The following is a 25,063-nucleotide window of genomic DNA, read 5'->3' as shown; positions in this document are numbered from 1 at the left end:
TCTGTAACACTTCCTAGAATATCGCGGGCACCCGGAGGTCTTCCTGGGCCCCAGTGGAAGGGGTGGTCGAAGCACTTGGCCGTGACCAACCTCTCCACCCCAAATCTTGTGACACGAAAGTCTTTGACTTTTACCTGCCTGTGCTCTCTCTCTGATACCCAACCCAGGAGTAAGGTTGGCACTACTATACTACAGAACTACTTCCCAACAAAGATTTGGCCACGCTTTACGGAAAGGTGTGAGGAGGATTAGGAAAGTTCATGTGCAGATTCACATTCACGTACAAGAAATGCATAATACACGACACATATAAATACGTATTATGAAGCCTGACACATTTATTTCCACCCGTCCACATGGGTTCTGTTGCACCCGCGTCGTGTAATAAAATTGGCTGCGGATCCGCCTCTGTTTCTATTTCCCGGTGCGAGCGTGCAGCGAAACCTGCTGCTTATAGAGCGGAAACTACTGTTCAAATGGCTCTGAGCACTATGGGACTTAACATCTGAGGTCATCAGCCCCCTAGAACTTAGAACTACTTAAACCTAACTAACCTAAGGACAGCACACACATCCATGCGCGAAGCAGGATTCGAACCTGCGACCGTAGCGGTCGGCGGTTCCAGACTGAAGCGCCTAGAGGAAACTACTGTACCGTTTCAAGTTTGCACTCACCTCTTTAGATGACTGCCTTTTTCCATGTGGTTTACAGCAATTCGCAGCAGCATGCAGCAGCAGCCGCTAAAGCTTATTGTTACTAAGAATGAATTTAATAAAAGGGAGTTTGTTTGGGTCATGTTAACTACTAAATAACTTTTGAGAAGGGATTTCATAAATTAAGCCTATTTAAAACTTCAGAAATCATCATGACCGATAACAGACAATGACAATTACATAAGTATCAATAATGGCTGAGTGCCAGATTAACAAATTATTTCAATTCCAAAATTGCAATAACGTTTAGTATGTTATTTAGATGTTATTTAGATGTGGAGAATAATAATTATTATTTGTAGGATAAGGAAGGAGGCTTCTTTCACAGACAAGCAAAACATGGAATTATTGCAAACTCGGACTAACAATCACAAGCCTAACCCTGGAATTGCTTTTGCGCTATGCTTGCTAATTTTACCTCGAATCCATCTTGGAGCGTAGTTAAGCCATCTCGATCTCTCCTGTCCTCGAGTGTGGTAAGATCTGCCATGACCGAGGTGAGGGCAGCGTGGCACGTCTTGTGTCTCCGACGCTACTCTTCCACTCTCGCAGACAGACCTCGTCTCAGAACAGACCTCGTCTCTTCGCTTAGAAATACGCCGCGCTGGCCGCGCATCTAATGAGCCGGACTGTTACCACACTTTGCGCGAATAACCTGCACGAAATTCCAAACCTCTCTGCAGTGAAGGCACGTGGTCGTTCCGACGGTTGGGGACGTTAAGCTTCGAGGCCCCCTTTGTGCTATTCGAGAGGTGTAGGCTGTGTGCTGCCATCTGGTTTCACCTTCTCCCTTCTCTCATCGTCACAAACAACATAAATAAATACCACACGCGTCCATTACACTCACCTACACTCCACAGCACACATAAGGCACAACTCTTACATATCCGCAAGGAAAAAACCATTCCGTCGAGGTGAGCCGCGCGGTTAGAGGCGCCATGTCACCTACTGCGTGAGTTCTCCCTCGGGCACGGCTGTGTGTGTTGTAGTTTAAGTAGTGTGTAAGCCTAGGGACCGATAACCTTTGCAGTTTGGTCCCTTAAGAACTCACACACATTACAACATTAGAACGACTAGCTGACTGTAACTACCCCTTGGAGCCTCCCAGCCCACAATGTCATACGATTTCACATTTCTTTGCTTTATCTTGATTTACGACTTTTCCATGTATCTTTTGACTTGGACATCGTTCGTACAACAGATCGAGGTGTCGCAGTGGTTAGCACCCTGGCCTCGCATTCGGGAGGACGCCAGTTCAAATCCGCGTCCGACCATCCAGATTTAGGTTTTCCTTTATTTCCCTAAATCGCTCCACGCAAATTACGGGATGGTTCCCTTGAAAGGCCATGCCGATTTCCATCTCCATCCTGGAAACAATCCGAGCTTATGCTCAGTCTCCAATGACGTCGTTGTCGGCCGGACGTTATTTTATTTTATTTTATTTATTTATTTATTTATTTACTTAAGTTCCGTAGGAGCAAATCTCCAAGGTCGTGGAACGTGTCAGTACATGAAATTACAACATGAAAGTAATAACAGATAAAAATAAATGTTTATGAACTCGAAAAGACTCAGTCAACAGATTTAAGTAAATGCAATCAACAATACAACAAGAATCAGCTTAATTTCTTAAGGAACTCCTCGACAGAACAGAAGGAGTGACCCATGAGGAAACTCTTCAGTTTCGATTTGAAAGCGCATGGATTACTGCTAAGATTTTTGAATTCGAGTGGTAGTTTATTGAAATGGATGCAGCAGTATACTGCACACCTTTCTGGACAAGAATTAAGGAAGTCCGATCCAAATGCAGTTTGGCTTTCTGCCCAGTATAAACTGGGTGAAAGCTTCTTATTCTTGGGAATAAGCTAATATTGTTAACAAGAAATGACAGCAAGGAATATATATATTGAGAGGCCAATTTCAAAATACCCAGACTCGCGAACATGGGTCGACAAGAGGTTTGTGAACATACACCATTTAGAGCCCGAACCGCCAGTTTCCGAGCGAAAAACATCCTTTTAGAATGGGAAGAGTTACCCCAAAATATAATACCATACGACATAAGCGAATGAAAATAAGGAAAGTAGACTAATTTTCGTGTCGAACGATCACTCATTCCAGATCCCGTTCGAATAGTAAAAATGGCAGCATTAAGACTTTGAACAAGATCCTGAACGTGGGCTTTCCACGACAGTTTACTACCTATCTGAACACTTAGAAATTTGAACTGTTCAGTTTCATTAATCATATGCCCATTCTGTGAAATTAAAACGTCAGGTATTGTTGAATCGTGTGTTAGAAATTGTGAAAACTGAGTCTTACTGTGATTTAGCGCTGTATTGTGTTGTATGTTAACTGAAGACCTAGAAACGACGGAGAGGCTCCGTCCCCGCCGCAGCCGCAATGGTCGACAACCCCACGACGACTACCGCAGTCCACTTCACCCCTCCACCGCCCCACACCGAACCCAGGGTTATTGTGCGGTTCGGCCCCCGGTGGACCCCCAGGGAACGTCTCACACCAGACAAGTGTAAGACCTATGTTTGCGTGGTAGAGTAATGGTGGTGTTCGCGTACGTGGAGAACTTGCAGCAATCGCCGACATAGTGTAACTGAGGCGGAATATGGGCAACCAGCCCGCATTTGCCGAGGCAGATGGAAAACCGCCTAAAAAGCATCCACAGACCGGCCGGTTCACTGGACCTCGACGCAAATCCGCCGGGCGGATTCGTGCCGGAAACCAGGCGCTCCTTCCCGCCCGGAAAGCCTCGGTTAGACCGCACGGCCAATCGGGCGGGCTAATTTAGCGTTAGTTTATTTTCTACAAGCCATGAACTTAGGTTATGAACTGCACTATTTGAAACCGAGCCAATGTTGCACAAAACATCCTTTACTACCAAGCTAGTGTATTTTAGAGTTACCCGTAATACTAGTGGCATATCATTTATATAAATAAATAACAGGAGTGACCCCAACACTGATCCCTGGGGCACCCCTCCCCCCTCCCCCCACTTCACTGAGTCCCACTCAGACCCCACATTACAGCCATTCTAAACATTGTGAATAATGACCTTCTGCTGTCTGTTGCTAAAGTAAGAGGTGAACCAGTTGTGAGCTACTCCCTGTATTCCGTAATGGTCCAACTTCTGGAGCAATATTTTGTGATCAACACAATCAAACGCCTTATTTAAATCAAAAAATATGTCTAGCGTTCGAAACCTTTTGTTTAACCCATGCATTACCTCACAGAGAAAAGAGAATATAGCATTTTCAGTTGATAAACGACTTCTAAAGGCGAAACTGTACATTTGATAGCAAATCGTGTGATATAAAATTCTTACATACACAGCCTTTTCAATAACTTTAGCAAACACTGATGGCATAGAAATAGGTCTAAAATTATCTATATTATCCCTTTCTCCATTTTTATAAAGCGGCTTTACTACTGAGTAAACACACTACTGAGGCGTGAGGCTTGGACGAACTACGTAAGCACACTCACGAATAACAGACCACTCCAGTCAATAACACAGGAAGAAAGACTGCCATTAATGAAAATCCACTAATAAGTTACTTTTACAGCAAATATTAACACAAATAAACTTTAAAATAAGATCAAAAATGGTTCAAATGGCTCTGAGCACTATGGGACTTAACATCTGAGGTCATCAGTCCCCTATAGCTTAGAACTACTTAAACCTAACTAACCTAAGGACATCACACACATCCAAGCCTGAGGCATGATTCGAACCTGCGACCGTAGCGGTCCCTCGGCTCCAGACTGTAGCGCCTAGAACCGCACGGCCACTTCTGCCGGCAAATGAGTAGGAATAATATAATTAACTTCTGGTATCTGTAGCTCTTTTGAATTCCGTGTTTCCAAGAAAAGAAATAGCACCGAAATTCCACCTTTTGCGAGACAGACTTACTTGTTTCCTCTTCACTTTTGTACTGGGTGAATCATCTACAGCTTGCACTCCTTTGGGTTGATGAAGCGTTCAAGATATCTTTATGTGGTAATACGGAGAGATTACGTAATTTTGTTCCACGTTTCATCCACTTAACTCTTGTATCAACTGTAGTACTGAAGCAAGTAGTTTTTTAAATGAAACGAACAATATACTTTTTAACGACATTATAAAGCTCCTGAAAATGCGAGGACAGTGGTATACATTAACTTTAATGTTGGTGTTGAAACATTTTGCAAAAATCTCCAAGAAATGACATAAAATTGAAAGGCAAGCGGTCAGAATCAGGAGATGCTGTGTAAACTGCTCCAGGTGGAAGCCTAATACCTGTCTCTGCCTTTATACCAAGCCTTTCGATTGTTTACTCTTTTCCTAAGCTTCTTCTGATACGTCTGAAGTTAACCCATACTTTCAGTTCAACAATCGTATCTGCTCCTGAATCTTTGTCGTATAAAGTAGAAGACATATATAATCTTAGCATAGGCCTACCTTCGTTTTGCAGACAACGACGGAGCGTGATACGAAAGCCACGCTTGGCGGTGCTTACATCGCAACAGCCGAACCCGGCAGTCTAGCATTTCAGTTTCAGCCCATTTCTTGCATATGTTTGCGAAATTGTCCAGCAACAACACTAAAAATCGTTATACCACTGTACTCGTCATTTCAAGATCATTCAAACGACATTAAGAGGCACGTCGCTCATTTTTAAAATACTTACTTTAATACCTTAGTTGATACAACCTTTAAGTGTATTAAACATGCAACAAAATTGTGTGACCATCTGAATACATTCATATGCAGAAGAATTGTTTTGATATCTTCAACGATTCACGAGATAAAGGGGATGCAAGATTTTAGTTGATTGACTATGTATCTTTCAGCAGTTTTTTATAGCAACTTCTGCAAAAGTGATGTGGCTAAACGTCGTGTCAAAGGGAGCCTTCTTGACGCACGCTAAGAGAAAACGTGTGCGACTAGGACTAGCACTCTTAGACCAAGTGTGTGTGTAAGTGTGTGTGTGTGTGTGTGTGTGTGTGTGTGTGTGTGTGTGTGTGATAGAGAGAGAGAGAGAGGGGGGGGGGGGGGAGAAAAGCTGCAATCTACTTGGAGGAGAACAAACGACTAGGATATCGAAAGAAACGCTAAGGAATGGATGGACCGCAACTCCCTTGTACAAAATTGAGCGGAATGGAAACGATTTATAGCTGTACTCTGTTCCAGTGCATTATTATTTATTGCTGAGAACTTGTCAAAGTGTAGTAGAGTCTGAGAATGTTTGCAAAAGTGAGGATAACGTCTACGGTGGACGTGTTGGTGCACTGGAATCACGTGTTTCATGTTTAAGAATTTTATATTTCTTAAAGTAGTTTCCTATTCCTGATTTTCGTGAACATGAAAAAAAAGACGCTTACAATGCATAGGATAGCTCAACGACATTTATCACTATGTATGTGAGTGTGTGAGTGTGTGTGTGTGTGTGTGTGTGTGTGTGTGTGTGTGAGAGAGAGAGAGAGAGAGAGAGAGAGAGAGAGGGGGGGGGGGGAGTGAGTGAGAGAGAGAGAGACAGAAATGCTGCAAACTGTTCAGAATAGAATCGGCGGGCCGCTGTGGCCGAGCGGTTCTAGGCGCTTCAGTCCGGAACCGCGATGCTGCTACGGTCACAGGTTCGAATACTGCCTCGGACATGGATGTGTGTGCTGTCCTTAGGTTAGTTAGGTTTAAGTAGCTCTAAGTCTAGGGGACTGATGACCTCAGATGTTAAGTCCCATAGTGCTTAGAGCCATTTGAACCATTTAGAACAGAATCCGATGGCTGCTTTATGTGGAAGTTTGTGACTTCACCCCCAAATAAAGAAATACTTTATGTCGTGTTAGAGGATATGCAGTGTGCACAGCTGAGGTACAGGTATGAAAAGAACACTGAAGAAATGTACCTTCATGTTATGCCTGTGTAGTTCATGTGTATCGAGGGCTGGTTAGTTAAGAAAATGGATATTCTACTTCTTTACGTAGGGTGCAGAAGGAACGAGATAATTGAACAGTCGAGTATTACGCACAAATTTATTCTGACAGGTGGTGTGCAACAAGAATAAAAGTTCAATAATTTTGAAAATGAACATTAATCATAGGAGTGTTGAAATGCTACAGAAGTGAAAGTGCAAGTGCGCAATGATTGGAGCAAACTAAATAGATTATTATTATTATTATTCTTTTCGTATCCAGGACATTAGAGTACAGTTATTTACAAATTGAAAACAGAACCACATTGTATACAGAAGATGTTCTGGAAGCTGTTCTTAACAATCCACATGTTAACTGCAGAGAAACAGAGTACCTATGGAGTAACGCTATCTAAATTTGTCCGCATTTTCGGTGCAAACATCTATCATTATATCAACAGATTAACCAGTGGGGTTGAAAAAGACACGTGAAATTATTCTGACGAGGCATCAGGACAATAGGATCTTTCTTCACAGCATTCTCTTTAGAGATGTAACAGTTATTGAAAGTTGAATGTAATAGTAGGTATTATTGGGCCTCTGATTATCCACAGTGGCTGAGGCAGTTTGAATATAAGAGACCGTTTAGTGTGAACATTTCGTGTGCAGTAATTGGCTGCCGGCCGCGGTGGTCTAGCGGTTCTGGCGCTGCAGTCCGGAACCGCGGGACTGCTACGGTCGCAGGTTCGAATCCTGCCTCGGGCATGGGTGTGTATGATGTCCTTAGGTTAGTTAGGTTTAAGTAGTTCTAAGTTCTAGGGGACTTATGACCTAAGATGTTGAGTCCCATAGTGCTCAGAGCCTTTTGAACCATAGCCAGTAATTGGTCTTTACTGAAGATAACAGACACGGATACTTTCTTACCGTAGTGTTAAGAGACTGTGAGGTACCCCTTCTGTTCAAGCCACATTTTGTTTCTTTGCTTTCCTGTTGTACAATTTTGTATCACGTCTGCAGTGAGTAGACCGGTACTGCAGAAAGCACACAGTCGAAAGAAAATTTCAGGGACCATATGGCGTTCCCGGTTGCGATGGTGTGAGAAGCTGTGTCTGGACATGAGAATGCCCGTTGAGTCAGCAGCGAGGTATGTAGGAAAGCAGAGTTACTCTGGTGATAGGCAAATAATCTTCCTTCATAAATATTTGCTAATAAAAGTCTCATTTTCCGATTCAGATGTTAGGAGAAGCCTACAGGTCATACGTACTTGCTTACAATAATATTACACCGCCAGAAATCGATCATCTTAATAAGGAATAATGTTTAAGCTAACGAAAATGTACGAACAGCTACAAAATATCACGAGGGTAAGTACGAGGTACACGCTGCACGCCATAGTCACCAATCGACGATAGTATGCCTTCCGATCTAGTTCTGATGTAAGATCATGCTCTCAGGAAATTGTTAGTTTTCAGTTAATCAATATTAACCAGGACGACGCTGCTACTGCTTCTGTGAGCGACATAAACTTCGATGCTTCTCGGCAAAGCAAGTAGAAAGAATCCTACACGACGACGCACTAAGATAGTCGAATTATGGGTTATCTGAATCTCCCCAAAACTCGGATGGAAAAGCACAGTCATACTGTACGCATCTTGTACCATCCTCTACGGACTCACTGGCTAAACTGAGACAATTCTGGAGATTAAGTAGAAATAAGGGGTTCTTGCAAGATTTATGTTGTACCAGAACCATGTGTGCCCAGCCGGCCGCTGTGGCCGAGCGGTTCTAGGCGCTCCACTCAGGAATCGCGCGCCTGCTACGGTCACAGGTTTGAATCCTGCCTCGGTCATGGATGTGTGTGATGTCCTTGGGTTAATTAGGTTTAAGTAGTTCTAAGTCTAGGGGACGGATGACCTCAGATGCTCCACCAACCGGAAACGAAGAGAGCCAGCAAGGAATGGCGCCATTTCTCATCACCAAAACCAAAGAAGTTTCGAACAGAACCGTCAGCAGGGAAGGTTATGCTGACTCTCTTTTGGGACGAAAAATGCGTCATTTTGGAGCATTACATGCCTAGAGGGGCCACTGTCACCAGTGCATCCTACACAGATCTCCTAAAAAATCATCTGCGGCCTGCAATCAAATCAAAGCGACGTGGATTGCTGTCAGCAGGTGTCCTTTTGCAACATGACAATGCAAGGCCCCATACTGCCTGTACAACAGTTGCATCAATCACAGACCTGCATTTTGAGTATCTTCCTCATCCACCATATGTTCCGTTCTGATGAAGAGGTACGCCACGCGGTGCATGAGTGGTTGCGCGGACTACCAAAAGAATTTTTTTCTAAAGGAATTGATGCACTTTGTAAGCGCTGGAGGACTTGCATGTAGCGTGGGGGAGATTATGTTGAAAAGTGATACAGCTTTGTACCACTTATGCACAATAAATAATATTTAAAAATATTTAAGGTTTTCATTTGACTCACCCTCATAAGTCCCATAGTGCTTAGAGCCATTTGAACCATTTTTGATGTGTGCCCGCCTGTGGCTATGGGTCTAACATATTATCGACAGAAAAGCAAAATTTAACATGCAAGGACTGACATGGTTCCAGCGTCAGAGTAACCCGCTGAGGATCTCGCTTTTGAGGCCATGCCCTGTGGAAGCTGTAGTGGCTAGAAATGGGCGCTAAAAAGTTGCCTGCATGGCACGGAAGTGAACGAAAGTCATTCGAAATATCCTGCGGATGAAGCACGTCTTCTTAAACGCAAAAGAAGCCACCACTGTACGGTGTTCTCAGGGGCTACTGGTACAACACATTTTGAAAGAAGGACACAAGATTAGAGTTTTCGTCCTTGGCCACTCTAATATTTTGTTCCGCCTATAATGAGCTAGCAGTCGACAGGACGTTAAATTCTAATCTTGCTTCCTTCTTCCAAAACATGTTGTACCAACAAAGCCCGCATGCTGATGGCTTCTCTTTTGCTAGGGGACGTGTCCAGTCTGTAGAATATTTAGAGGGGTTTGATTTGGGGGAGGAGACCAAACTGCGAGGTCATCGGTCTCTTCGGATTAGGGAAGAAAGTCGGCCGTGCCCTTCAAAGGAACCACCCCGGCATTTGCCTGAAGCGATTTAGAGAAATCATGGAAAACTTAAATCAGGATGGCTGGACGCAGGATTGAGCCGTGGTCCTCCCGAATGCGAGTCCAATGTGCTAACCACTGCTCCATCTCGCTCGGTGACATTTAAATATGAGTCATTTCCAGTTTAGGGAAACATCCAGGCATTCTCCTTGAGTAAGTACGTTTTGGAAGAATGCTCACAAATTGATAATGAGAGGGTAGTTATTAATTTGATAGGGCGTTTGCCCGTTATTTTTGATGGAGACATGCAGTGTCACGCAGTTGGAAAACTTTAGTTCTTCTTCACTGATTTTATACAGTGCTTGATTTAAAGGAAGCTTTTGACGTGCTGACTGGAACAGAATCTTTGAAGCTGTGAAGGTAGCAGGGATAAAAATAGAGCGAAAATTTTCCTACAACTTGTACGTAAATCTGATTGCATTTGTATGTGAAAGGGAAGCAGTACTCGAGAAGGGAGTCAGAGGGTTGCAGGTAGTCTCTCTCTCCAGTGTTATTCTAGTGATCCATGGTTTTTTACATGGCTGTATAATGTCCATTTTGATTAGCTTATGCGGATAGCTATTTTCAAATATTGATATGAATTTATCATGGAATAGATTAAATTTTATATTTGCATTTGGGTTTTTATAAACTTCATCCCAGGTTGTTTCTTGTAAACTACTCTTAAAAACAGTTGCCCTGTAGTCATTAGTGATTCTAAGTGACTTCCACTGAGGTTTATCCACACTGTATGGCAAAATGTCATTTATTCTGACTAACTGTTCATCATGATCAGAGAGAGCATTTGTTCCTGGGTAAAGAGTTATTTCTTGCTTTGTGCCTCATCAAAGAAAACATTATCAATTAGGGACCTACTGTCTTTATCCACCAGTGTTGGAAAGTTAACTACTGAGAGCAAATTGTAGGATCGAAGTAAGGTTTCCAGATAATTTTTCCTATCAGAATCCTTTAGAAAATTGTAAGTAGGCTGTTTAGGTTTTTATGTTGGTAATGCCACGTAGCGCTCTGTATGAAAATCACTGACTGTGCTGTGTGCAGTCTGTGGCTGGTTGGCATTGTTGGAATATTCGCTATTGTTGTGTTGGGCAGTTTGATGTGAACATCGCGTAGCGTTGGGCAGTTGGAGGTGAGCCGCCAGCAGTGGTGGATGTGGAGAGAGAGAGATGCCAGAGTTTTGAGAGGTTACTATAAGCGTTCGATCTGGACGTATGTCCGCCAGAAAAAGGAAATTTGTAAAGATGGATGTCATGAATTGATAGATATATATGTTGTGGACTGGCAAGACAGCCAATCGACTAGGAGGAAGCCGAAAGGCACGCGTATAAGCTCACGCAGGCTGGCGAGAGGTCTGGAACAGGACAAGGAATTTATAGTAGCAAAGAACGTACGTAGCTTCTGGAATACTTAACTTTAATCCATAATTGGTGAACATCGCTCTTGACGGTACATGTTTTACAGCATCAATAGTAACTGGTAATGGCGCCTTGCTAGGTCGTAGCAAATGACGTAGCTGGCTATGCTAACTATCGTCTCGGCAAATGAGAGCGTAATTTGTCAGTGAACCATCGCTAGCAAAGTCGGCTGTACAACTGGGGCGAGTGCTACGAAGTCTCTTTAGACCTGCCGTGTGGCGGCGCTCGGTCTGCAATCACTGATAGTGGCGACACGCGGGTCCGACGTATACTAACGGACCGCGGCCGATTTAAAGGCTACCACCTAGCAAGTGTGGTGTCTGGCGGTGACACCACAATATATATGATGACTTTTGAACATTATTAAGGTAAACACATTGTTTGTTCCCTATCGAAACATTCATTTGCTAACTATGCCTATCAGTAGTTAGTGCCTTCAGTAGTTAGAATCTTTTATTTAGCTGGCAGTATTGGCGCTCGCTGTATTGCAGTAGTTCGAGTAACAAAGATTTTTGTGAGGTAAGTGATTCATGAAAGGTATAGGTTATTGTTAGTCAAGGCCATTCTTTTGTGGGGATTATTGAAGGTCAGATTGCGTTGCCATAATAAAATATTGTGTGTCGGTTTAGTGATGATCAGAATAAGTAAAGAAAGAAATGTCTGAGTACGTTCAGTTTTGCTCAGCTGTTTGAAAATCAAATAACGTAAGAGTTTTTCCAGCACTGTCATTCTTAATTTTCAAAGGGGCCGTTTCAAAATCTACATTGAAGTCGCCACAGACTATTAACTGCTTGCTGATGTCTGACAGACAGCACAATAAGGAATCCAGGTTCCTCATAAATAATTCAAAATTTCCCAGTGGGGATCTACATTCTGTTACAATTAAAAGCACACACTTCTATATGCTGATCACTACAAAATCTTCTTGTGTCAACTTTTTTGAACTTGTGTTCTGTCTTAATATATGCAACAAGTCTTTTTACCGTATTAGTTCTGCATGAGTCGGCTGCTAGACTGTAATCTTTTATATGTAACTTAGTCCGCAGCTCGTGGTCGTGCGGTAGCGTTCCCGCGCCCGGGTTCCCGGGTTCGATTCCCGGCGGGGTCAGGGATTTTCTCTGCCTCGTGATGACTGGGTGTTGTGAGATGTCCTTAGGTTAGTTAGGTTTAAGTAGTTCTAGGCGACTGATGACCATAGCTGTTAAGTCCCATAGTGCTCAGAGCCATTTGAACCATTTTTTATGTAACTTATCTAACCCTGTGGTTATGTGGTGCTCAGACTGGCACAGGGTGTCTATCTTTTCCTCTAAATTTTGCAAGCAGGCAGGAAGCTCTCCTTCCTTATTGCTCAATCCTATAATATTTTGGTGGAATAAGCTAACCTTACTTTTCTGTGCATTCCTGTGGGGCTTTTCTGTTATAGTGACTTCTTTCAAAACAAGGTGCCTGAAACTTGATTCTGATCTAAAAAAAGGTGCCCCTCTGACATCAGTGTGCTTATAAATTGAAAAAAAGGTGGTCTTTCGAGTAGGAAGGGGCGGAAACTGACGTAAAGGCTGGTCCTCTAGATGACGCGCACTGTGGTGAATGTCAACAGTTCGCTACAGTTAACAGTTTGCAGGTGTGTCTGCTAACGTCGTACGGCAAATGTGAATTGTGATAACGCCGCATGGGAAGCCTCTATCGGGTGAAGAGCAAGCAAGTATTAAGGCGTACAAAGAAATAGTCCTGTTGAACTGCCAGATTGTGGTATTGATAATTTTGTCAGAATGAGTGCACAGTATGGCAAAAAAGGGAAATATGACCGGACACGAAAATTGTCAGTACCAGACACGCGTTTGATTCCGCGTAAAGCAAAAGTCAACAGTTATGTTCCTCTCAAATCGTGGCTGATTTGCGGTTATCAGTCACTTCCAGGCGCATTAGACAAATCGTGGGTCAAGACGCGAATCTGGCATTCAAAGAACGGCTCCATAAGCCAGCTTTAAACAATGCGCATAAGGAGGCTCGACTGAAGTTTGTGGAAGGACGTATGTCGTGGACCGCAGACTGGAACAAAGTAATTTTCAGTGATGGGAAGAAGTTTGATTTGGATGGGTCTGATGGCTTTCAGTAGTACTGGCACGATCACCGTACAGAAAAATGCGTTCGGATGAGTAGTAACTTGGCAGCGTTATGATGTGGGCAAATTTTGTGTTAAAGGCACGTTCAACATAGCGTGCCTGCACACGAAAATGAAATCCGATGATTATACAGGAATGCTGGAAATTGAACTGGTTAATTTTCTGTATATGAGGAATTTGACGATGATAATTTACTATTACAGCACGATAACGCTGGGATTCACTGGTGTGCCAAGACAAAGTGGTGGTTTGTAGATAAAGGAATTCCACTTCTGATTTGGCCGTCGGCAATTTCGGGCTTAAATCCCATGGAGAATCTACGGGGGATCCTAGTACGACGTGTTTATCGGAATGGACGACAGTGAGACTGCGGCCGAGCTGAAAACTGCATTTCGAATGGAGTGGACCTCAGCACGGAAGACGAGATGACTACCCTTATACAATCAATGTCTAAGCGGATTTTCACAGTTATTAAGAACAATGGAGGTTCGAATAAGTACTAGGTAATAGTCGTGAACTATTTACTGTACACTTTAGGTTATTCTGACAATTCGTAAGTGCCTTTATATCAGTTTCCACCTTTAAGATTGTCTTGTTTTCTTAAATTTCTGGCCCGCATCTCGTGGTCGTGCGGTAGCGTTCTCGCTTCCTACGCCCGGGTTCCCGGGTTCGATTCCCGGCGGGGTCAGGGATTTTCTCTGCCTCGTGATGGCTGGGTGTTGCGTGCTGTCCTTAGGTTAGTTAGGTTTAAGTAGTTCTAAGTTCTAGGGGACTGATGACCATAGATGTTAAGTCCCATAGTGCTCAGAGCCATTTGAACTTTAAATTTCTGAAACACCAACGATAATTGTAAAATGAGAAAGTAGTTTGTATTGCTTTGTTGTAACCTGTACGGGGAAAATGTGTGCAATATCAAATACTTAGATAAACATGTTCTTTTTCTATAGATAACCACGTGCCTCTATATCTGTTTCCACCACTGTGAAGAAATGCTGAAGATAAGATGGGTAAGTCGAATAACTAAGGCGGAAAGACTGAATCGAAATGGGGAAAAAAGAAAGGTAGCGTACAGTTTGACTAAAAGAAGAGATCGGTTGATAGGACACTTCCTCAAACACGAAAGAACCGTCAGTTTGGTAATGCAGAAACGTGCTAGGGAAGAAATTGGAGAGTGAGACTAGGTTGCAGTAGTTACGCGAAGATGAAGACATTGCACACGATAGACTAGCGTCGAGAATGTCAGCAAACCAGTCTTCGGACTCAAGACCGCAACAACAATAACATGAAGGAAAACTTACGTACATCATTACACTGATTTCGATCTGGTTATCTTCAGACTATTGTTACTTATTTTTGTTTACTTTCATTTTTTCACATTTTTGTAATTGTGCGAAAGGCATACAATAAGTAATGCAATATTTTTTTCTCGGCCAATTTCGTTTGGAAAAATACGGAATTTGTTATGAGATATATTCCCGCTTCAGCCTCTATAGTTTCATGGCGGCTCTATATCCAGCCGCCAAAATGGCTTCTATCACGAAGGTGCGTTACAAGAAGAGAACCGTCATTGCATTTGTTTTGGCGGAAATCAGAGCATCGCAGATGTTCATAGGCGCCTGCAGAATGTCTACGGACCTTCCAGTGAATAAATGACGACGAGTCATTGGGCGAGGCGTCTGTCATCATCGCAACAAGGTTGCACAAAACTGTCCGATCTTCCACGTGTCGACTGGCCGTCTACAACTGTTACTCCTGCAATGTTGGAAAGTGCGAACACCCTCATTCGAGATGATCCACAGATCACAGTCAAATATCTCACTGCAGAACTGGATGTCTCTGATACACTCGCCCACCTGTTGAAGCACTCAAAGGCGTCTACCCTCTGGTTACCTCACCGCCTAACACAAGACTATAAAGAGCAACAAAGGACCATCTGCGCGTTACGAAACTCATAGTGACAATTTTTTATCGAACATCGTCGCAGGCGACGGAACGTGGGTTCATCACTTTGAACAGGGAACAAAGCGACAATCCGTGGAGTGGCACCACACAAACTCTCATCCGAAGAAAAAGTTCAGAAGTGCTCTTTCAGCCGGTAAAGGCATGGCGACGATCTTCTGGGACTTCGAAGGGGCTATTCTGTTTGAAGTCCTCCTTCATCGTGCAACGATCAGTTCTGAAGCGTATTGTGCTACCTTCAGGAAATTGAAAAAAACGTCTTGAGCGTGTTCGTCACCAGAAAAATGCAAAAGGACTCCTCCTACTCGTTGACAACGCAAGGCCTCGCACAAGTCTGCGCATCCGAGAGGAGCTCAAAAGCCTTTGTTGAACATTTCTTCCTCATTCTTCCTACAGCCCGGATCGTGCACCTTCCGATTTCATTCTGTTTGGCCCAATGAAGGATACGCTCCGCAGGAAGCAGTACGTGGATGATGTGGAGGTTATTGATGCAGCAACACGTTGGCTCCGACGACGATCGGCAGAGCTGTACCATACGGATATACAGGCTCTCCCAGTAAGGTGGCGTAAGGCCGTCGCACTGAACGGAAATTCTGTTGAAAAATAGGGCTTCGTAGCCAAAAGGGTTGACAATATGGTGTTTTGGAATCCTGAATAAAACCAACCTACTTTCAGAAAAAAATATGTGTTACGTTACTTATTGAAAGCCCCTCGTAATTTAATGTGGTGATTTACAATGAAGACCCAACGAAAAGGTACATCTGCACCCGCGAGCACCCAGAAGTGCCACGGCACCACTTGGCATGGGCTCTACTAATGTTTGAAGCAGTGCTGGAGGTAACTGACACCATGAATCCTGCAGGGCTGTTCATGAATCCCTAACAGTACGTTAGGGTGGAGATCTCTTCTGAACAGCACGTTGCAAGGCATCCCAGGTATACTCAATAATGTCCATGTCTGGGGAGTTTGGGGCCAGTGGAAGTGTTTAACCTCAAAAGAGCGTTCTTGGAGCCACTCTGTAGCAATTCCGGACGAATGGGGTGTCGTATTGTCCTGATTAAATTGCCCAAGTCCGTCGAAATACACAATGGACACGAATGGATGCAGGTGACCAGACAGGATGCTTACGTACGTGTCAACTGTCAGAGTCGTATCTAGACGTATCAGGGATCCCATATCACTCCAACTGTATACGCCCACACCATTAGAGGACCTCCACTAGCTTGAAGAGTCCCCTGCTGACATGCAGGGTCCACGGATTCGTGAGGTTGTCTCCATACCCGTACTCGACCATCCGCTCGATACAATCTGAAATGAGACTCGTCTGATCAGGCAACATGTTTCCAGTCATCGACGTTGCAATGTCGGTGTTGACGGAGTCCAGGCGAGGCGTAAAGCTTTGTGTCGTGCAGTCATCGAGAGTATACGAGTGGGCCTTCGATGATGTTTCGCCAAATGCTTTGCACGCTGACACTCGTTAGTGGCCCAGCATTGAAATGTGCAGCAATTTGCGGAAGTGTTGCAGTTCTGTCTCGGTGAACGATTCCCTTCCGTCGTCGTCGGTCCCGTTCTTGCAGATTCTTTTTCCGGCCGCAACGATGTCGAATATTTGATGTTTTACCGTATTCCTGATATTCACGGTACACTCTATGAATGGTCGTGCGGGAAAATTCCCACTTCATCGCTACATCGGAGATGCTGTGTCCCATCGCTCGTGTGTCGACTGTAACAACGTGTTCAAACTCACTTAAATCTCGATCAGCTGCGAGCTGATGTAACAACTGCGCCAGACACTTGTCGTCTTATATAGGCGTTGCCGACCGCAGCGCCGTATTCTGCCTGTTTACATATCTCTGTATTTGAATACGCATGCCTATACCAGTTTCTTTTGCCTTCAGAGTATTAATTTACACTCCTGGAAATGGAAAAAAGAACACATTGACACCGGTGTGTCAGACCCACCATACTTGATCCGGACACTGCGAGAGGGCTGTACAAGCAATGATCACACGCACGGCACAGCGGACACACCAGGAACCGCGGTGTTGGCCGTCGAATGGCGCTAGCTGCGCAGCATTTGTGCACCGCCGCCGTCAGTGTCAGCCAGTTTGCCGTGGCATACGGAGCTCCATCGCAGTCTTTAACACTGGTAGCATGCCGCGACAGCGTGGACGTGAACCGTATGTGCAGTTGACGGACTTTGAACGAGGGCGTATAGTGGGAATGCGGGAGGCCGGGTGGACGTACCGCCGAATTGCTCAACACGTGGGGCGTGAGGTCTCCACAGTACATCGATGTTGTCGCCAGTGGTCGGCGGAAGGTGCACGTGCCCGTCGACCTGGGACCGGACCGCAGCGACGCACGGATGCACGCCAATCGCAGTGCCGTAGGGGACCGCACCACCACTTCCCAGCAAATTAGGGACACTGTTGCTCCTGGGGTATCGGCGAGGACCATTCGCAACCGTCTCCATGAAGCTGGGCTACGGTCCCACACACCGTTAGGCCGTCTTCCGCTCACGCCCCAACATCGTGCAGCCCGCCTCCAGTGGTGTCGCGACAGGCGTGAATGGAGGGACGAATGGAGATGTGTCGTCTTCAGCGATGAGAGTCGCTTCTGCCTTGGTGCCAATGATGGTCGTATGCGTGTTTGGCGCCGTGCAGGTGAGCGCCACAATCAGGACTGCATACGACCGAGGCACACAGGGCCAACACCCGGCATCATGGTGTGGGGAGCGATCTCCTACACTGGCCGTACACCACTGGTGATCGTCGAGGGGATACTGAATAGTGCACGGTACATCCAAACCGTCATCGAACCCATCGTTCTACCATTCCTAGACCGGCAAGGGAACTTGCTGTTCCAACAGGACAATGCACGTCCGCATGTATCCCGTGCCACCCAACGTGCTCTAGAAGGTGTAAGTCAACTACCCTGGCCAGCAAGATCTCCGGATCTGTCCCCCATTGAGCATGTTTGGGACTGGATGAAGCGTCGTCTCACGCGGTCTGCACGTCCAGCACGAACGCTGGTCCAACTGAGGCGCCAGGTGGAAATGGCATGGCAAGCCGTTCCACAGGACTACATCCAGCATCTCTACGATCGTCTCCATGGGAGAATAGCAGCCTGCATTGCTGCGAAAGGTGGATATACACTGTACTAGTGCCGACATTGTGCATGCTTTGTTGCCTGTGTCTATGTGCCTGTGGTTCTGTCAGTGTGATCATGTGATGTATCTGACCCCAGGAATGTGTCAATAAAGTTTCCCCTTCGTGTGACAATGAATTCACGGTGTTCTTATTTCAATTTCCAGGAGTGTAGTTTGCAAAACTGACGCATCACGTCCAATTTGTATGGCAATTCTCCGAAAGGAAGATCCCTCCACTCAGAAGGCCACAATTTTCCTCTTTCGCACACGCTCGGTTGGCTGTAGGAAGCACGGCTACGTGTGCATGGCACGATTGTCTACTCGCATCACGCGTTTGCACCACACTGAGCCCTCTGGCTGTGAGCATTCCCTATTACAGGATAGACACAGACGACACTCTGGTAACTGTGCCATTACGCTATCTATTACCAGTACATCTACGATCACCCAGATGGCGCATGCCGTCATCGGGATCAAAATCGACGTTGTCTCTTCAGGTGTACTAATTTTTTTCCGTCATTAGTCCGTCCTAAGAGTCATCAGGCCGAGTTTCTCTGGGACTCCGGCAGTCAGAATTTTATCTTTGTTATTTGTCGCTGGAATCAGTACACACAAATACTGCTCATCACGTCTTTCACGAGACGTCGAATGTCGGTTTGTTTCCCGTTACAAACAAAATGATTTTTAAAGTGGAATTTTACGGCCCATTTCATAGAGCAGTCTCAGATTATTGTAGTGCGATATTCTGTTTATGGATATGTATTGATAATAAGATTAAAACGTGTAAAAAACAGTACTCCAGCAGCAACTGAGCAACGCCCTGGACCACGCTGACTGCTACCGCCATAGAGCAACGTTACTCACCCGTTGCTGGCGCACCGGTTATTCCTCGTGTATGTAATGTCCTTGTTAATACAAATCCGTGGCAACGGCCTCGGCGCAGTGGATTCACCGGTTCCCGTCAGATCACCGAAGTTAAGCGCTGTCGGGTGTGGCCGGCACTTGGACGGGTGACCGTCCTGTCCGCCATGCAGTGTTGCCATTTTTCGGGGTGCACTCAGCCTCGTGATGCCAATTGAGGAGCTACTCGACTGAATAGTAGCGGCTCCGGTCAAAGAAAACCGTCACAACGACCGGGAGAGGGGTCTTCAAATGGCTGGTTCAAATGTTTCTGAGCACTATGGGACTTAACATCTGAGGTCATCAATCCCCTAGAACGTAGAACTACGTAAACCTAACTAACCTAAGGACATCACACACATTCGTGCCTGAGGCAGGATTCGAACCTGCGACCGTAGCGGTCGCGTGGTTCCAGACTGAAGCGCCTAGAATCGCTCGGCCACACCGGCCGGCGAGAGAGGTGTGCTGACCACATGCCCCTCCTATCCGCATACTCATCTGAGGATGACATGGCGGTCGGATGGTCCCGATGGGCCGCTTGTGGCCTGAAGACGGAGTGCTTAATACAAATCCATAAAAATAATTTACTAATTTGGAATAGCTCTGTCAAATGGTCACATAAAATTCCGCTTTAAAAATCACTTTACTCGCAACATTAAATAAATCAACCATTTGTTTTGATAGTGGGAGTCAAATGCAAGACGTGACGATCAGTATTTTGGGGTCACTCCAGCTACACATTGCAAAAACTACATTGAGAATATCTGCCGAAACACCACAGAAATACTCATACAGGTATCGACGGAAAATGCAAAACCATAAACTTCGGCGGTCTATGGAAGAACGTGTCACGCTGCAGCGCAATTTCACCGCACAACTGACAATGATAGTAAACGAGGGACATGTCGATACCAGGGCATAAAACCTTTGCGAATTTCATTCCATGTACGCACTTGGAGAGTAAATTACGCCTCCTTGAAGGGCACGTGAACAATATACGCAAATGTCAGCATTTGAGGAAGGGCATGTGCTTGGGCTCGAACGAGCCGGTTGGAGTAATCGTCGAATCGCTCAACATTTGAATAAGAGCGATGCCCCTATTCGACGACCGAGCGATGTGGCGCAGTGGTTAGCACACTTTACTCGCATTCGGGAGGACGACGGTTCACATACGCGTCCGATCATCCTGATATAGGTTTTCCGTGACTTCCCTAAAGCGCTTCATGCAGATGCCGGGATGGTTCCTTTTGAAAGGGCACTGCCGATTTCCTACCCCATCCTTCCCTAATCCGATGGGACCGATGGTCTCACTGTTTGCTCCCCTTCCCCAAATCAACCTACCGATCGACGATGTTGGCAGGAATGGGTGAACAACGACTGAACACAGCGTCAAGAGGGAATCGGTCGACCGTGCAACTGGTGCTTCAGTGACTACAAGGACCATTAATAGGCGCCTTACAGAATCGTGGCTGAGCTCACGGCACCGACTACCATTGGCCTCTGTACACCAATAAGCCTGTTTGCAGTGGTGTCAGGAACATTCGGCCTGGAATCTATTTGACTGGTGTAGAGAAGTTATTGCTACAGAAGAATGCTGAAGATAAGGTGGGTAGATCACGTAACTAATGAGGAGGTATTGAATAGGATTGGGGAGAAGAGAAGTTTGTGGCACAACTTGACTAGAAGAAGGGATCGGTTGGTAGGACATGTTTTGAGGCATCAAGGGATCACAAATTTAGCATTGGAGGGCAGTGTGGAGGGTAAAAATCGTAGAGGGAGACCAAGAGATGAATACACTAAGCAGATTCAGAAGGATGTAGGTTGCAGTAGGTACTGGGAGATGAAGAAGCTTGCACAGGATAGAGTAGCATGGAGAGCTGCATCAAACCAGTCTCAGGACTGAAGACCACAACAACAACAACAACAGAGAAGTTATCACTGGAGTCACAATTCGAACTGAGCCCTGATGACCAGTGAAGACGTGTCTGGAGATGCTCCGTACAACTGTGGGGTGCCAGCTGACATTCGGCCCGACAGCCAGGAATGATGGTCTGGTGTGCCATTGCTCTTCGTAGCAGGATCCCTTTGGTTGTCATCCGTGGCATCCTCACAGCTCAGTGGTCCGTGCTATTCGTGGAAAGCCTCCCTGTGCTTCCATTTCAGCCACGCACACACAGCGAGAGTTACTGCACGGCCCTCCAGCCTCCAGCCAGCTCGGAATTTGCAACAGTAGGGCAGAATTTGGCTCGACATCCCTCAGGAGGACACCCAACAACTCTATCAATCAGCGCCAAGCTAAATAACTGCTTGCATAAGGGCCAGAGATGGACCAACGCGTTATTGACTTGCTCAGTTTGTGAAGCTCTTTCTGTTGAATAAATCATCCAATTTTCAGGAATTATAATCATTTGTTTGGCTGTACACACACATTACCGATTTCCATCTCATTCGGATAATTCCTTCATGGTGTGTACATTATTTCCTTAAGAGTATATATATATATATATATATATATATATATATATATATATGTGTGTGTAAGTGCGTATGCATAAGAGTGTATGTCCCAGTGTATCTCTGGAACACATGGAGAAATTTCAACCAAATTTGATACATAAATGACTTGCTGTATGTAAGGCATCCTCAGAAAATAATAATTATATCAACAAAAAGCAGCTGCATTAATCTCATGTACTGAAAACTAACAAAACAATATCTGGCAATATAAGGATAGGGGCATGCATAAGTAGGTTAAAGCGAAACTACTTAGGAGGTGAACCAAACAGGTAGTTAATGGCATTGGAAAACCCCATTTAACAAGAGAACAGCGAGCTTCAATGCAGAAAAGGATAAAACCAGAACAATACATTGTTCCTTTTAACGCAAATACGGCCAGGACCCAAGGTAAGTAGAGATAACAAATTTAATAATTGCCAATTCAATACGTCCAAGAGTTAAATATTTTATATTTTATTACTGAGTGTTGGAAATAATTGAATATGATTGTTGTGTACCACTTGACCCTGAAAACACAGTTGAAAAATTATATGAAGGGCTTATTTCAATAGTGGTACAAGTCCATTACCTCCACTTTTCTGTCTAGAATGCTTCTGACATTAATGGTCCAAAAAAAACAGAAAGAAAGGTTCATCTCTAGCAAGAAGCCATATGCTTGAATATTTCTGGTATCTCAACTGCAGATTTTTCAGCGCTCATTTAACTTTAGGACTATGTATTTCAGAATGAGCAAAAGTGGACTTGTACCACTATTGAAATAAGCCCTCCATATGTAGAATGAAACAGGGAATAGCTGTTTTATCTTTCTAGAATAGATCCAAACTTTCACTTTTATTAATTTATGCATTCTAGTTACATGACAGCAGCATTTCTAATTGCACCTAATATTAACTGCCTTACAGGGCCACGTTCATATTTATATACACTCCTGGAAATGGAAAAAAGAACACATTGACACCGGTGTGTCAGACCCACCATACTTGCTCCGGACACTGCGAGAGGGCTGTACAAGCAATGATCACACGCACGGCACAGCGGACACACCAGGAACCGCGGTGTTGGCCGTCGAATGGCGCTAGCTGCGCAGCATTTGTGCACCGCCGCCGTCAGTGTCGGCCAGTTTGCCGTGGCATACGGAGCTCCATCGCAGTCTTTAACACTGGTAGCATGCCGCGACAGCGTGGACGCGAACCGTATGTGCAGTTGACGGACTTTGAGCGAGGGCGTATAGTGGGAATGCGGGAGGCCGGGTGGACGTACCGCCGAATTGCTCAACACTTCCCAGCAAATTAGGGACACTGTTGCTCCTGGGGTATCGGCGAGGACCATTCGCAACCGTCTCCATGAAGCTAGGCTACGGTCCCGCACACCGTTAGGCCGTCTTCCGCTCACGCCCCAACATCGTGCAGCCCGCCTCCAGTGGTGTCGCGACAGGCGTGAATGGAGGGACGAATGGAGACGTGTCGTCTTCAGCGATGAGAGTCGCTTCTGCCTTGGTGCCAATGATGGTCGTATGCGTGTTTGGCGCCGTGCAGGTGAGCGCCACAATCAGGACTGCATACGACCGAGGCACACAGGGCCAACACCCGGCATCATGGTGTGGGGAGCGATCTCCTACACTGGCCGTACACCACTGGTGATCGTCGAGGGGACACTGAATAGTGCACGGTACATCCAAACCGTCATCGAACCCATCGTTCTACCATTCCTAGACCGGCAAGGGAACTCGCTGTTCCAACAGGACAATGCACGTCCGCATGTATCCCGTGCCACCCAACGTGCTCTAGAAGGTGTAAGTCAACTACCCTGGCCAGCAAGATCTCCGGATCTGTCCCCCATTGAGCATGTTTGGGACTGGATGAAGCGTCGTCTCACGCGGTCTGCACGTCCAGCACGAACGCTGGTCCAACTGAGGTGCCAGGTGGAAATGGCATGGCAAGCCGTTCCACAGGACTACATCCAGCATCTCTACGATCGTCTCCATGGGAGAATAGCAGCCTGCATTGCTGCGAAAGGTGGATATACACTGTACTAGTGCCGACATTGTGCATGCTCTGTTGCCTGTGTCTATGTGCCTGTGGTTCTGTCAGTGTGATCATGTGATGTATCTGACCCCAGGAATGTGTCAATAAAGTTTCCCCTTCCTGGGACAATGAATTCACGGTGTTCTTATTTCAATTTCCAGGAGTGTAGAATGTCTGTTTAATACCCTGGGCTTGAGAAGAAAGTTCAGATGTTTCGTCCATTTGCACGCCTCATAAGTATAAAAAAAACGAGTAATGATGGCATAGGACACTTCTTACCATGTTGTAGGTGGTGAGTATGTGTGATCGGAGTTACAGGTAAAAATAATCGAAAAATAATCATATTATTGCTGCATCCATAATTTTAGAGGTCATTAGAGAAAAAATCCTGCCGACGAGGAGGTTATAAGACATGAAGCATCAGCTCAGATTTGAGAGGATAATGAAAAAAGTAACTACATGTTCCTTAAGCGATTTACATAAATCACAGACACCTACATATGGATGACAAGACGTCGAATTGATCCTGACGCTTCGCAAAGCAACTCCAGTGTCTTACCACTGCCCCCATAGCTCGTTTAGAAGGCTCAGTCATTCTTTAATACGGTCATCATGCATCATTGACGTATTCCGTGAAATAAATATGTAATCATTTTATCAAATTTTGTGATATTTATTTTCCACATTACGAGGCACTGACATCAAACCATACTTAGTCCTTCCACTTAGCTCTCCATCCCCTATAACTCTACTGGGAACAATGTGTTCAGTATTAACCACTCATCATCGTTCAAGCTTCTATCAACGTCATTACTTCTACAAGATCTTTTAGTGTTTTTTCTGAATAGAATGCCTACAATCACTCTGTTCCTTTTACACCTTACCTTAGGCAAGAAATGGAAATGAGAGTTCATAATGGACGTAAAGAAGCAGTTCACATTGCTGTCTTCGACAAGAACAATCAACGATTGGTGAGTCTAACAATTGAGATACCGACGTGAATAACACGTTGCACTTCCGTTGGGGGGCGCGGAGTTAAAAAATCGATCGGTCGCTTTACTTTATGTAGTCACCGCTTAATCAGTTACACCTTGGAAAATATTCACCCGAGAGTCGCACGAACTCGGAATGATTATCATTTGTTTTTTCAATTGGTAACGTCTCGCAGGTGTTTTCATGTATTCGCATTGGAGAAAAGACGCTTATTGTGGATCAAT

The sequence above is a fragment of the Schistocerca cancellata genome, chromosome 4, assembly GCF_023864275.1.
Source record: "Schistocerca cancellata isolate TAMUIC-IGC-003103 chromosome 4, iqSchCanc2.1, whole genome shotgun sequence".
In the NCBI taxonomy this organism is placed as follows: Eukaryota; Metazoa; Arthropoda; class Insecta; order Orthoptera; family Acrididae; genus Schistocerca; species Schistocerca cancellata.
Note: the sequence above shows the minus strand (reverse complement) of the source record.